At 40.7% G+C, this 14,340-nt stretch overlaps 1 protein-coding gene across 7 annotated transcripts in view; it reads left to right on the top strand.

Annotated features, from left to right (window-relative positions):
- Positions 1–14,340, top strand: part of TMEM108 (transmembrane protein 108) — a 386,458-nt gene that overhangs the window by 106,437 nt on the left and 265,681 nt on the right. For all 7 annotated transcript variants that reach the window (XM_073333193.1, XM_073333196.1, XM_073333192.1 and 4 more), the window contains one exon: positions 6,972–7,051. The gene's annotated coding sequence lies outside the window, so the exon portion shown is untranslated. The remainder of the gene's footprint in view (positions 1–6,971; positions 7,052–14,340) is intronic.

Raw genomic sequence — 14,340 nt, 5'->3', positions numbered from 1 at the left:
ACTATATGAAACTCAATTAGAGAATATGGAGCATTTTTTCCTACAGTTTTCAGACTGCTTCAAACTGAGAGATGGCTGTATCCCCAGTTTCCATAATATTATGAAAGCCTCTCCCCGACTCAGGAGCCTGGTGAGTTTTTGCCTTGGCTAATTATTGCAGTTTAAGGTCACTAGATAATAAACAATAACCAGAGAAACTAGTGTTAACTCATCTGCATCAGTGGTGCACTGAGGTAACTAGTTTTTTGGGAAACAACAGCATCCTTAGCTGTTAACTTTTCTATCCATGACCAAGATGAATCTTGATCTTGACTTGCATCCGACGCACGCTCGGTGACACATGGGGTGTGAATCATTGCAATGTGTGGGCTAGAGTATTGATTTTTACTAAATGCAGTGACCTTGACATCTGAGATTTGAGTTCTTAATGGAAAACTCTTAATAAATGCACATCCTCTTTTTATTCTTGGTCCCCTAAAAATAAATGGCATGGCCTTCAGCATTCTGTTCCCTGTAGCCAATCACAGGTTTCTATGTCAAATCTAATACTACTTCATCTCAGGGGCCAGTTCTGCCCTCATTTGCATGAGGGCAGTTTCCTTTGATTTCAGCAAATGTTACATCAAAGCAAATGAAGATCAAAGTGTGGCATTGGTATCTCTAATTCCTTTGGTTGTGGGAGAGAACAGGTTCATGAAATTCCAGTTTTTAAATTAGTACAATTACGAACACCTCAGGAATGAAGGTTGTTCATAACTTTGAAACGTTCATAACTCTGAACAAAATGTTATGGTTATTCTTTTCAAAGTTTACAACTTAACATTGACTTAATACAGGTTTGCAACTTTATTATGCAGAAGAAAAATGCTGCTTTCCCTTTATTGTTTTAGGAGTTTACATTTAACACAGTACTGTACTGTATTTGCTTTTTTCCCCTCCCTGTTTCTGCTGCTGCCTGGCTGTGTACTTCCGGTTCCAAATGGGGTGTGTGGTTGACTGGTCAGTTCATAACTCTGAGGTTCTACTGTAATCTCACCACAAGAACATTAACATCACTTGAGACCTATCACTGCTTATTGTTATCTGCAGAGGGATTGTTAATGACTAGCGATGTAGTAATCCACATGATTAGGCCTAATGCTGTTCTTCTTAAGGGGCTTGTTTTGGGAACATATCAGCTTACTGCCTTTATCTGAGACCAGGAAAAAAAGCTCTTGAATCTTTTGTGTGGATTTGCCAAAGGAAGCCAGGATCTACTGACCTTTAGGGCATGCTGTATGACATGTCCCACGTTTTTCAGTGAGTGAGGTTGAAAAGTTACAAAATGGAGAGGAATGAAGTTTGTATGGGTGCACTGAAGGATTTCTGACCTATCAAGTGTCTGCTTGCATTTTAATTAACTGTACAGTGTCTAAAGACCAGGACAGGCATTTCCTATACATTTGGAAAATGAATGACTAAAATGATGAAAAGAACATAACATACAAGTCACTAGACATAAGATCACAGAGTTGTCCTCTGCTGTGTCTTTGGTTTTTCTTTTCCTGGAAGCTGCACCATCTCAAACTGTGATCTCAGCCAGGCACACAAGCTAAGTTCACGTATAAAAAAAATGGCTGTAATGATCCAAAACACATCAGTAGTAATACTGCAAGAGTGGTATTGGACCATTGCTGTAGAATAGGATAGCTAGTTTGCTTTATCACAATATTTGAGATTTTTCAAGACCAGCTTGTGAGCTTGTGCTTTTGTTAGTATTTAGTTATCCTTACAGGGTCTTGTTACCTGGTTTCCACATAGTGTCTATACGAATAGGAGCCTGATTCAAAGCCCCGTGAAGTCAATGTGAGTTTTCCCATTGACTTCAGTGGGCTTTGGATCAAGATCTTGATGATCAGGGTCCAATTCCCCTGTTCAAGTCTATGGGTGGAGAGAATCCATGCAGGACAGATGTGGGTTGGAAGCATGGAAAGGGATGGAAGCACCAACTCTATGACATTGTCTTTGCTATCCCAGACTGTGTAGGAGCCCCTGCCATGGTACATGTTGGGTATGGGCAGGTGAGACAGGACAGGAAAGGGCAGGGCTTGTGAGGGGGAGCTACTCTGTGTGACTGTCCCCCTTGGTTTTCCCCATTATAATGTAGTATTGACACAGCTTGGATTATCTTATGTGGTGAACAGCTCTGCAGTGTGAATCCCCCATTGTTCGGGGACAACAGTAATTGGGAACTATGTGGAAGCACAGTCCCTGAAGAAAGTGCCTTAAGGATCAAACTCTGTGTATCCATTTATTTAGAAAGCCAAGTCATTTTAGTTGATATATTACATTTTAATGCATTACTTAAAATATGGTTCATGTTCTAAAATTAAACAGCCTGGGGTTATCATAAAATAGGAAATAAAATATTCATTTCTTTATAATTACAGAGCGTATGGATTAAATATAAAAGGTTGAAACCTAGTAGTGCTGGATTTGGAAAGAAGTTGTATTATAAGGATAGAAGTGACTATATGAATAGTTTCAAAATTAATAATGTGCTCTAGAGTAGAGTATATGAAGTGCTCCCTCTGATTTTAATACATGTGGTGTGTATTCAACTTTTTTCTTTTTAACAAATAAACTAGCAAAGTCCTTTAACTGAGTGATAGCATCACCTTAAAGGAAAATTCCTTGTGACATGGACATTGGAGTTAACACAATTCAAATATATAATATACATTTAAAATATGGCAATTTTACAAAAATATTACAACAGATGTCCAGGGAGCAAATGCTGTACAAAACCAAAAAGAAAAAGGATTCAGAGTAACAGCTGTGTTAGTCTGTATTCGCAAAAAGAAAAGGAGTACTTGTGGCACATTAGAGACTAACCAAGTTATTTGAGCATAAGCTTTCGTGAGCTACAGCTCACTTCATCGGATGCATACTGTGGAAAGTATAGAAGATTTTTATACACACAAAGCATGAAAAAAATGGGTGTTTACCACTACAAAGTGTTCTCCCCCCACCCTACTCTCCTGCTGGTAATAGCTTATCTAAAGTGATCACTCTCCTTACAATGTGTATGATCATCAAGGTGGGCCATTTCCAGCACAAATCCAGGGTTTAACAAGAATGTCTGGGGGGGGGGGGGGGTGTAGGAAAAAACAAGGGGAAATAGGCTTGAATAGAGACTGGGAGTGGCTAAGTCATTATGCAAGGTAACTTAAGTTGATTGTATCCAATTTGCAAATGAATTCCAATTCAACAGTCTCTCTCTGGAGTCTGGTTTTGAAGTTTTTTTGTTGTAATATCGCAACTTTCAATCTCTCTAGTCACACAATTACAGACATGAAGTGTTCGACTGGTTTATGAATGTTATAATTCTTGACATCTGATTTGTGTCCATTTATTCTTTTATGTAGAGACTGTCCAGTTTGACCAATGTACATGGCAGAGGGGCATTGCTGGCACATGATGGCATATATCACATTGGTAGATGTGCAGATGAACGAGCCTCTGAACGTGTGGCTGATGTTATTAGGCCCTGTGATAGTGTCCCCTGAATAGATATGTGGGCACAGTTGGCAACGGGCTTTGTTGCAAGGATAGGTTCCTGGGTTAGTGGTTCTGTTGTGTGGTATGTGGCTGCTGGTGAGTATTTGCTTCAGGTTGGGGGGGGCTGTCTGTAGGCAAGGACTGGCCTGTCTCCCAAGATTTGAGAGAGTGTTGGGTCATCCTTCAGGATAGGTTGTAGATCCTTAATAATGCATTGGAGGGGTTTTAGTTGGGGACTGAAGGTGAAGGCTAGTGGCGTTCTGTTATTTTCTGTGTTAGGCCTGTCCTGTAGTAGGTGACTTCTGGGAACTCTTCTGGCTCTATGAATCTGTTTCTTCACTTCCGCAGGTGGGTATTGTAGTTGTAAGAATGCTTGATAGAGCTCTTGCAGGTGTTTGTCTCTGTCTGAGGGGTTGGAGCAAATGCGGTTGTATTGCAGAGCTTGGCTGTAGACAGTGGATTGTGTGGTGTGGTCAGAGTGAAAGCTGGAGGCATGTAGGTAGCAATAGCAGTCAGTAGGTTTCCGGTATAGGGCGGTGTTTATGTGAGCATTGTTTATTACCACTGTAGTGTCCAGGAAGTGGATCTCTTGTGTGGACTAGACCAGGCTGAGGTTGATGGTGGGATGGAAATTGTTGAAATCATGGTGGAATTCCTCAAGGGCTTCTTTTCCATGGGTCCAAATGATGAAGATGTCATCAATATAGCGCAAGTAGAGTAGGGGCGTTAGGGGACGAGAGCTGAGGAAGCATTGTTCTAAGTCAGCCATAAAAATGTTGGTATACTGTGGGCCATGCGGGTACCCATAGCAGTGCTGCTGATTTGAAGGTATACATTGTCCCCAAATGTAAAATAGTTATGGGTAAGGACAAAGTCAAATTTCAGCCACCAGGTTAGCCATGACATTATCGGGGATAGTGTTCTTGATGGCTTGTAGTCCATCTTTGTGTGGACTGTTGGTGTAGAGGGCTTCTACATCCATAGTGGCCAGGATGGTGTTATCAGGAAGATCACTGATGGATTGTAGTTTCCTCAGAAAGTCAGTGGTGTCTCGAAGGTAGCTGGGAGCACTGGTAGCGTAGGACCTGAGGAGGGAGTCTACATAGCCAGACAATCCTGCTGTCAGGGTGCCAATGCCTGAGATGAGGGGGCGCCCAGGATTTCCAGGTTTATGGATCTTGGGTAGTAGATAGAATACCCCAGGTCGGGGTTCCAGGGGTGTGTCTGTGCGGATTTGATCTTGTGCTTTTTCAGGGAGTTTCTTGAGCAAGTGCTGTAGTTTCTTTTGGTAACTCTCAGTGGGATCAGAGGGTAATGGCTTGTAGAAAGAGGTGTTGGAGAGCTGCCAAGCAGCCTCTGGTTCATATTCCGACCTATCCATGATGACAACAGCACCTCCTTTGTCAGCCTTTTTGATTATGTTGTCAGAGTTGTTTCTGAGGCTGTGGATGGCATTGTGTTCTGCACAGCTGAGGTTGTGGGGCAAGTGATGCTGCTTTTCCACAATTTCAGCCTGTGCACGTCGGCGGAAGCACTCTATGTAGAAGTCCAGTCTGCTGTCTTGACCTTCAGGAGGAGTCCACCTAGAATCCTTCTTTTTGTAGTGTTGGTAGGGAGGTCTCTGTGGATTAGTATGTTGTTCAGAGGTGTGTTGGAAATATTCCTTGAGTCGGAGACGTTGAAAATAGGATTCTAGGTCACCACAGAACTGTATCATGTTTGTGGGGGTGGAGGGGCAGAAGGAGAGGCCCCGAGATAGCCCAGCAGAAGCAGCTGTCCTAAGGGTATAGTTGGATAGGTTAACAATATTGCTGGGTGGGCTGAGGGAACCATTGCTGTGGTCCCTTGTGGCATGTAGTAGTTTAGAAAGTGTAGTGACCTTTTTCTTTTGTAGAGAAGCAAAGTGTGTGTTGTAAATGGCTTGTCTAGTTTTAGTAAAGTCCAGCCACGAGGAAGTTTGTGTGGAAGGTTGGTTTTTTATGAGAGTATCCATTTTTGAGATCTCATTCTTTATCTTTCCCTGTTTGCTGTAGAGGATGTTGATCAGGTGGTTCCGCCAAACACATTCTAGGTCGATCTGCTGTTAGGATGACCAGATAGCAAGTGTAAAAAAATCGGGACAGGAAGTGTGTGTGTGGGGGTAAGAGGTACCTATATAAGAAAAAGCCCCCCAAAACAGGACTATAAAAATCAGGGCATCTGGTAACCCTATCTGTTGTAGTTGCAAAGAGTCCTGTGGCACCTTATAGACTAACAGACGTAAGGGAGCATAAGCTTGTGGGTGAATACCCACTTCGGTGGTTGCATGTAGTGGAAATTTCCAGAGGCAGGTATAAATATGCAAGCAAGAATCAGGCTAGGGATAACGAGGTTAGTTCAATCAGGGAGGATGAGGCCCTCTTCTAGCAGAAGAGGTATGAACACCAAGGGAGTAGAAACTGCTTTTGTAGTTGGCTAGCCATTCAGTCTTTGTTTAATCCTGAGCTGATAGTGTGAAATTTGCAAATCAACTGAAGCTCTGCAGTTTCTCTTTGAAGTCTGGTCCTGAAGTTTTTTGCTGCAGGATGGCTACCTTTAAATCTGCTATTGTGTGTCCAGGGAGGTTGAAGTGTTCTACAGGTTTTTGTATATTGCCTATCTGCTGTGTTATTCCACATATGTTTGAGGCCATAAACAGGCCAGTAATCTGTGCCAAGTGACAGTGTCACACCTTCCTGATAGACCTCTGCACCTGTTTATCAGGCATCTTAGAGATCTAGATTATGGTCAGAATGTGCAGCTGGGAGCTACAATGGTCAGACAAAGTTATGAAAGAACATAGGAACTGCTCACCTTTAAACTAGGGACAGCTTGGTTGTAGCTATGATTTACTAGCAAACACTGTGGCTCTGAGGTTCACAGAGCTGATGGCCTTTGGAATGTAGGTTTCTGATCTCTAGGTGACTGTAAAAAAATTATAACATGATGTTAAATTGGAAAAGATAATATTAGAAACCAATTCAGATACCACTTATAATGGAGGTTATAACAGCACCTACAGTTATAGGCAAAGACAACAAATCAAAACACATGTAAATATAACCCCAATTCTAACTCCTGCAGTGGTCATAAAAGAAAGGGATAAACTCAGAAGAGCATAAAGAAACATTTTGTAATTTCCCATTTATGTCCTACTCTGCAGCTGCATATTTTTTCCAAATCTCTCTGGGACAGATTAACACTTTGCTACAACAAACAAATAGAGATGGTAACAAGTCTTAAAGTCACATTCCTAAATGAAAACAGATTCCCTCCCCTTCTCAGCAAATGATCAGGGATCAGATTCTGTTGTACCTTTGCAATGTTGGTGCAATTGTATGTTCACATTGGAGGTGCCTGGGATGGTTATCACTCAGTGCCTTTGAGATATTTTATTCTTTTTTCTCCTTTAGTAACTGGTGTCAAAGCTGCTGGGTCAATTTTGTATCCTCCATTTCAGAGGAGATGACTTGAGCCCTCTGGTGAGGTCCAGGTAAGTGCTCACCTATTACTGTATGATTATTTTAGTGGGGACTTTACCTACAGTAGATCTTTCTCATTGTATTTTTATTACTTTATTCTTTTTACAGAACCCAAAAGTATGCTAGGTTTTTATAGAACAGACAGATATGGTCCCTCTCCCAAGGGGGCCTTCGTTTGTAAGATATCTTGTCTTCAGTGAGGTTCTGAATGGGCGCAAGGTCCCACACTAGCAGATCCAGTTACAGGATAATGGCCTCACTTTAAATGTGGTGCAATCAGTTAGGGATTGGGATAGGATGAGGAAGGTCAAAAGATAGAGCAATATGGTTACTCAGTTTAACCATCTTAGTGGTTCAATCAAGTGGGTTTTTTTAATGGTCTCAGTTCTTCTTGCGATCAGGTATCCAGCCAATTGCATTCATGCAGCCTCTGTTCACTTCAGTAAGCGTTACATGTCTGCAAATAATGGGATGGTCAAGCCTCTAATGATTTATTATACCTTTGCATGAGTTTAATTTTTTTAATTAAAAAAATTCAGTTTAAAGAAAGAAGTTTAAAAAGTTAAAAAGTTTTTAAAAAGGAGTAATAGACCTACTGAACTCTGGATCAGTGTCAACTGAGTTAAGCACGCACAGCAACTAGATTGATTGTAGTGGAACAATCTGCTTATGCTACCAGTAATTTTTATCCGCTCTATATTTTGTACATTAGCTCAACGCTCTTAATACTACCACCAATTGGAGTAAGCTACAGGGAAACTTCTCAGGAGGCTGCTGCTGCAGAGTATCTTCTCGTGTACTAAATAAAGTTTTGTTCCTCCTTTTTTGGAATATTATCTCCATCAGGCAACCGATTTTTGTTCCCTAGAGTGGTCGCTTAATACAGATCTCGCTGTATTTGCTTTGGGCGTTTTAACTAATAGTTGCTATTTTGTGAGCTAAAGCTAAACATCTCACAAACTATCAGATTAAATTATCTTTGAAAAAAAGAGATGGAAGTTTTCTATGTAAGCATGAAAATACATAAAAACTTTTAAAGTGTGTATAATATGAAGACAAGTGATCTATTATGTGTGCTTTCAAAATGTTTCAATGCAAGTGGTACAAAAGTTTGGGAAATCTTCTGTGTGTGTGTTTGTAGAACTGGGTGGTATTAATCACACCTCATTTGCCTCTCTCCTTTTCTGCTCTTATTATTTACTCCTTTAGAAGTATTGTTTGGAGCTCCCTCCTTTTAAAGCTTTTATCTGAGCTGGTTGTCATACCTATGCAAAGCAAAAGCACACAGCCCCATGAGCAACTTGGGGTTAGACTGTGATTCAATATTTAAAGTAAGGGTTGTGGGGTAGGGGTTGCATTTCAAGCTTCAGACAGACCCAGTGAATGTCAGCTGTATACATTTTCCATACTTCTGATGGGGTCTTGCAAACATCATTTCCCACAATAGTTAAAGGATGAAATACTTACAGGCATCACAGGAGTTGGACATCTCAGTATAGCCATGCAGCTTTAAGAAAGCAACTCTGCAAATTTTTTTCCATGGGGAATCATACAGTCTTCATGCTTTCCCATGTGGAGGTCAAAAGCATTTCCAATGAGGACAGTTCTGACTATTTTCACATGATACAGTTTAGAATGCAGGCGCTTGTTTGATGAATTCATATCAGATAGTTACTTGGGTTACTTAGTTAAATTGGGTTACTTAAAATGCAGAATAATTAAAATAATATCAGATGTAGCCCCTTTCAAAGCCTGCTGTTGGCTTCTTTTTTTTTTGATCTGTCTTGAATTAATGTATTAGCTGAAGTGGAAATAACCAGCTACATTCCACTCAGTTACATGTATCTTTCCATGTCTGACCTTTTACGGTAGTTGGATTTTAATTGTGAGTGGATGTAGACTTTCATAGATTATAAAACCGGGAGGGACCATTGAGATAATCTAGTCTGACTTCTTATATAAGACAGGCCATAGGGTTTCCTTGAATTAATTCTTGTTTGAACTAGAGCATTTTTAGAAGAACGTTCAATTTTGAACAAAAAATTTCTACTGAGAGAATCTACCATGGTAAATTGTTCTCTTGGTGAATCACCCTCACTGTCAAAAATGTGCACCTTATTTTTTAGTTTGAATTTGTCTAGCACAATTCCAACCACTGGATCTTGTTAAACTCTTGTCTGCTAGATTGACGAGCCCTCTATTACCAAATTTCTGTTCCCCATCTACGATTTATGGACTGTGATCAAGTCACCCCTTAAACATTTCTTTGTTAAGCTAAACAAGTTGAGCACCTTAACTAGAAGGCAGGTTTTCCAATCTTTTAATCATTCTTGTGGCTTTCTGAACCCTCTCCAAATTTATCAACATCCATCTTGAATGATGACACAAGAACTAGACAGTATTCCAGTAGCAATCTCACCAGTGCCAAATACAGAGGTCTCTACTGGATATTCCTTTATTAGAAACACACCCACTCAGTGATGATTTTCCATTTAGTTAAATTTTGGGATCTATCAACTAGCCAGTTTTTAATCTGTTTAATATGTGCCATGTTGATTTTGTATCATTTTGGTTTCTTAATGAAACTATCATGTGGTACCTACCAAGTCAAATGCTTTACAGAAGTCTAAGTATGTCACATCAACATTGTTACCTGTATCAGCCAAATTTTTATTTCGTAATTTTTATTTCCATTTTTTGCCAGGGATAGATGTTAGGCTGACAGGCATATAATTACCTGGGTAATCATGTGTACCTTTTAAAAAATATTGGCAGAAAATTAGCTTTCTTCCAGTCCTCTGGACTTTACCCAAGTGATCCAAGACTTCTTTAAAATCAATAAGGCTCCTCAGCCAGCTTTTTAAAAACTATTGGGTGCAAATTATCTGGATCTGCTGATATAAATGGCTAGCTTTAGTAGCTGCTGCTTAACATCTTTCTGAGTTACTGTTGTAATGGAAAATATTTCGTCATTATATTATATGTCTTTTTCCCAAATACAGAACAGAGGTATTGATTGAACACTTCTGACTTCTTTGCATTATTATTGAGAATTCTATTTCCATCTAGTAATGGACCAATACTATTGTTAGGATTTCTTTTGTTCCTAATATACTGAAAAAAACTCATTGTCCTTAACTTGGCAGCCATACATTTCTCATTATATTGTTTCCCTTTGCACTTTTTTTTGGTTACAATTCCTAGCTTTACATTCATTACTATCAATTTCCCCTTTCTTCCATTTTTAAAAACATTCTTATAGATGTTTTCACTTTGCCTATAAGCCAGATTGTTTTCTATCCGGTGTGGCCTTCTTTTTCGATTGTGGGATTGTGACTTTTTGAGCATCTAATAAAATGTATTGAAACAGTTCCCAATTCTCATTCACTTTTTTCCGGTTTACATTCTTTCTCCACAACTGATCTGACTCAATTTTTTTCTTGTCTTTGTGAAATTGTCCCCCAGCCTATGTTACCCACCACCCATGAGAGACAGGACATTTGTCATAGAAAAGCCCTGGGACAAGCCAACTCAGGAAGGAGCTCAGGTCAAGGTTTTTGTATTTGTTAAGTACAGTCCTGACTCAAGGCTTTGTTAGTTCAGCTAAGAATAAAGGCAAAGCCTGGGAAGGGGGATACATTTTGTACATTACCTCTTTGTGCACATGTGTGTGAAACAGTGCAGGGTCTTCCCCGATTCATTTAAACTAAGAAAAGTACAGTGCTTATTAATACTACTCTGCCCTAGAGACCAGGACATTTCCTCCTAGCCAGCAGATCAGTGGCAACAAGTTTGACCAGGAATCTCTGATATCATTGGAGATGAGGATCTTTGCCTGATTTATCTATGTGTGTGGATGGATTTGAATCTTTAACATTGTAATCTACAATGTTGCCAACTTTTGTTATTTTTACCAAGAGTTGGTGTTTTCTTAAAAGCCCAGCTTGTGGAATCATGTTGATCTGTGGCAGATAATACATTTCTAGACCTCAGGCTAAGAGGTTGCAGAGAAGAGCTGAAAAACGTGACCTGACTGTATCCTAAAGACTCAAAACCCAGAAGATAGAAAAAATGGACCCCAAATTTATTAATTCTTTTAAAATCTCATGATTATTTTTTTTGAATGTTTGGGATTGGCAATACAGAATCTGTCATGAAGGTGTTTTATCGGCCTTGCCAGCAAAAGGGGCAAAACCGTTTGGTGGTACTCTTCGTTTCTCTGGTTTTCCATTCAAGATGCTCACATCATTCTACAAGTTAAATAAAGTTAAACATTTTTTCTTAAGTCAAGTTTTCCCCCTCTTTGAGTAGGCATTTGAAAAGAATGGTATTTCCACAAACATTACTTACTGTGCACCTGATCCTCCCATGTACACCATATAAACTAGAGGGTAGCTGAATGGAAGTCTGCTAAGAGTTACATGAAGTCTAAATAAGGAGAAACAGATCTTCCCCTTGCTCTCTGGTCTGCTGAAGAGAAAGAGGGTTTAAGGAGACTCTTCTCCACTGGTGAAAGTAGTAGGGTGGACTTCTGCCTAACACTGGGTTGATTTTTAGAGAGGTGAGACATCTAGCTAAGTGGAAATGGCCAGGTCTGAGAGCTAGGGTGTGTATCCAGTCCGGCCTGAGTAACCTGGTGTGCCTACCACGGTCGGGTGCAAATGCTAGCCAAGAATGCAAACAGCTCCTGTTGAAGTAGCAACAAAGTGCATTATGCAGCACATCTTACCTGCAAGTCTCTACAGAATTCCTGCAACATTCCTGCTCCCCACACAGTAACAGCTGGGGCAAGATTTGGCCCTGTATGTGCATCAGAAATAGAAATGCATCCCTTTGTTAATTAACTAGTAAAAGTACAACTGTGAAAACAATGCATTGAAAGCTACTGCAATAGCAAGAGGGAAAGGGTTGCACCATTATTTTTACAATATTCCCTCCCCATACCCCCTACACAGACACTTGCTAGTAAACTGCTGCTGTTTATCTTAGTGCTGACAGTGTGAACAGGAAATCAGATGTCCTCCATTATTCATGAGGGGGAATGGAAAGTAAATATTGTTTTTTAGCATTAAATTGCTGATTTGGAGAGATGCTATTTTTGGATGGTGTGGCATGAAGAAATAAATCCAGCTCCTTTCCCAGCTTAAAGCACTAGATTCCAATGGTCTAGAATGTATGTTATTTCCTCTATACCCTCTGATTACATATTAAAATAAGAGCAATGGGGAAAGTGTTTATTCCCCATTCCTGGAGATCTAAATAATGAAACTCAGGTGCAGGTTGAGGATGAGGGGAAGAACAGGCCTTAGGCCTCCTCTCAGTTACACTGATGTAAAAGGAATAACTGACTTGAAATCAATGGCATTTCACTGGTATGAGAGCAGAATCAGGCCCATTGAGTTTCATTTTGTGGTCCTTCAAATTAGCTTTCTGCCAGGAATCCAGTACTGTAATGTATGTAAGGACAGAACGCAAGGGGGGTGGGGGTAGAGGTGGAGGTAATCTCTTTTATTGGACCAGCTTCCGTTAGTGAGAGAGACAAAGCTTTCGAGCCACACAGAACTCTTCTTCTGGTCCGGAAAAGGTACTCCGAGTACCTGAACACTGTGTGACGCTAAAGCTTGGTATTTCCTCACCCACCCTGTCTCTCTATTATCCTGGAACTGACACAGCCACAACTACACTGCATAGGACAGAACACCAATAGTCATCTAGATCCTGTTATACCCTGTGCTCAGTAATAGCGTCAGGTTTCCTATTGCCAGCATTCAAATATTAGGCCATAAGAGAATCTGCTGCTTGAGCTGTTGCCATTGCAAATCTGTTACCTTTGATATAAAAGAGAAAATAAAATGTGACAGTAAAGTGGCTATGTGCCTTTGGCCAGCTTTAAGGAATTTTCACTTAACAAGAAGAGACAGTCTTCCCACTCCCACCCAAATGTTGATTTTTTTTCTTCCCCAGTGTCACTTTTAAAGACTTATTTCCCGCATGACAGTAGGAGGATTAATCCCTTGTCAAAGAAATAAGGACGACTTCCCTGCAGTGTGCTCCAGGCTGCTTTCCTCTTTGCTTTGCAGTGGAACTGCTGGTCAGTTTGCAATCAATATAAGACGGAGCATATTTACAATGCAGAAGGAAGACTTAAAATGTGTTGATGGCCATTAACCCTAAAGAAACAGCATTTCCATTTAAGTACTAGCCTGGGGTCTTCTCTCTCTCCTGTGTAATGGATCATTACCTGCATAGAAAAGTCAGCTTGAAAAGCTGGGTGGGGGCTGAATATACTTGTTAAATGTAGAGGGGGAAAAAGCTCTTTAATCATGAATACTTTCTGGGGATGCTGATACAAATTCAAAGAGAAGTCCTGTTTTCTAAAGGTCAGGGATGTAAGACACTCCCCATGCTGTCTCAGTTTTTAATTTGCTTGACTGATGCTGGCTTTGTTTTCCAAATGTGTTGAGTATCGATCCCCTACCTTTTATCTGCACACTTCCCCTTTCTCTTCCCCTCAGGAAGTAGCTACAATTGGGAAGGTGGCTACTGAAGTCATAGGGTTGCCGCCAACAAATGCTGGCTATCAGAATGCATTATTACAAGGATGATATCTATCTCCTACTTCCAGTGGGAAAGCCAGTCATTATCTGACTAAGTCTTTATCTTTCAAGTCCTGGATGGATAGTGTAATCAACCCTCGATTTAAATCACAGTCCATCCAGTCACTCAGGCTATATCTATACTACGCTCCTTTTAGGGATACAACTGTGCCGCTACAGCTGCTGTTAAAAGGTGCCCACTGTTGCTGCTGACAAACAGCAGCTGAGAACTCTCCTGCCAGTAAAGCACTGTTTACACCGGAGCTTTTCAGGGGAGGGGGTGACAAAAGTGTTGCCGACGGAAGTCCAGTGTAGACAAAGCCTCTGTCAGGCACAGATTAAGGGCAAGTCTACACTTAAAACTCTGCACTGGCGCAGCTGCATGTCTGGAGTGTGTTAATGAAGACGCTCTAAGCTGATGGGAGAGAGCTCTCTCATTGCCGTAGCTAATCCACCTCCCTGAGAGGTGGTAGCTATGTCGATGGGAGAAGCTCTCCTGCGGACATAGAGCTTTCTACATGGAGGGTTAGGTCGGTTTAACTACGGGGCCTTTTGGGCAACACTGCCCCCTGCAAGCTTGCTGGTGAAAAGGCAGTTGCCGAAATCTTGAACACTATGGGCCAGATCTGAGGCACTGGTGTTATTTGGAGTCATTTCATTGACTTCAGTGAGCTACATGGATTTACACCAGTGGAGATGGTAAC

This window comes from Lepidochelys kempii, chromosome 2, assembly GCF_965140265.1.
Source record: "Lepidochelys kempii isolate rLepKem1 chromosome 2, rLepKem1.hap2, whole genome shotgun sequence".
Lineage (NCBI taxonomy): Eukaryota > Metazoa > Chordata > Testudines > Cheloniidae > Lepidochelys > Lepidochelys kempii.
This window is presented reverse-complemented; position numbering and strand designations above follow the sequence as displayed.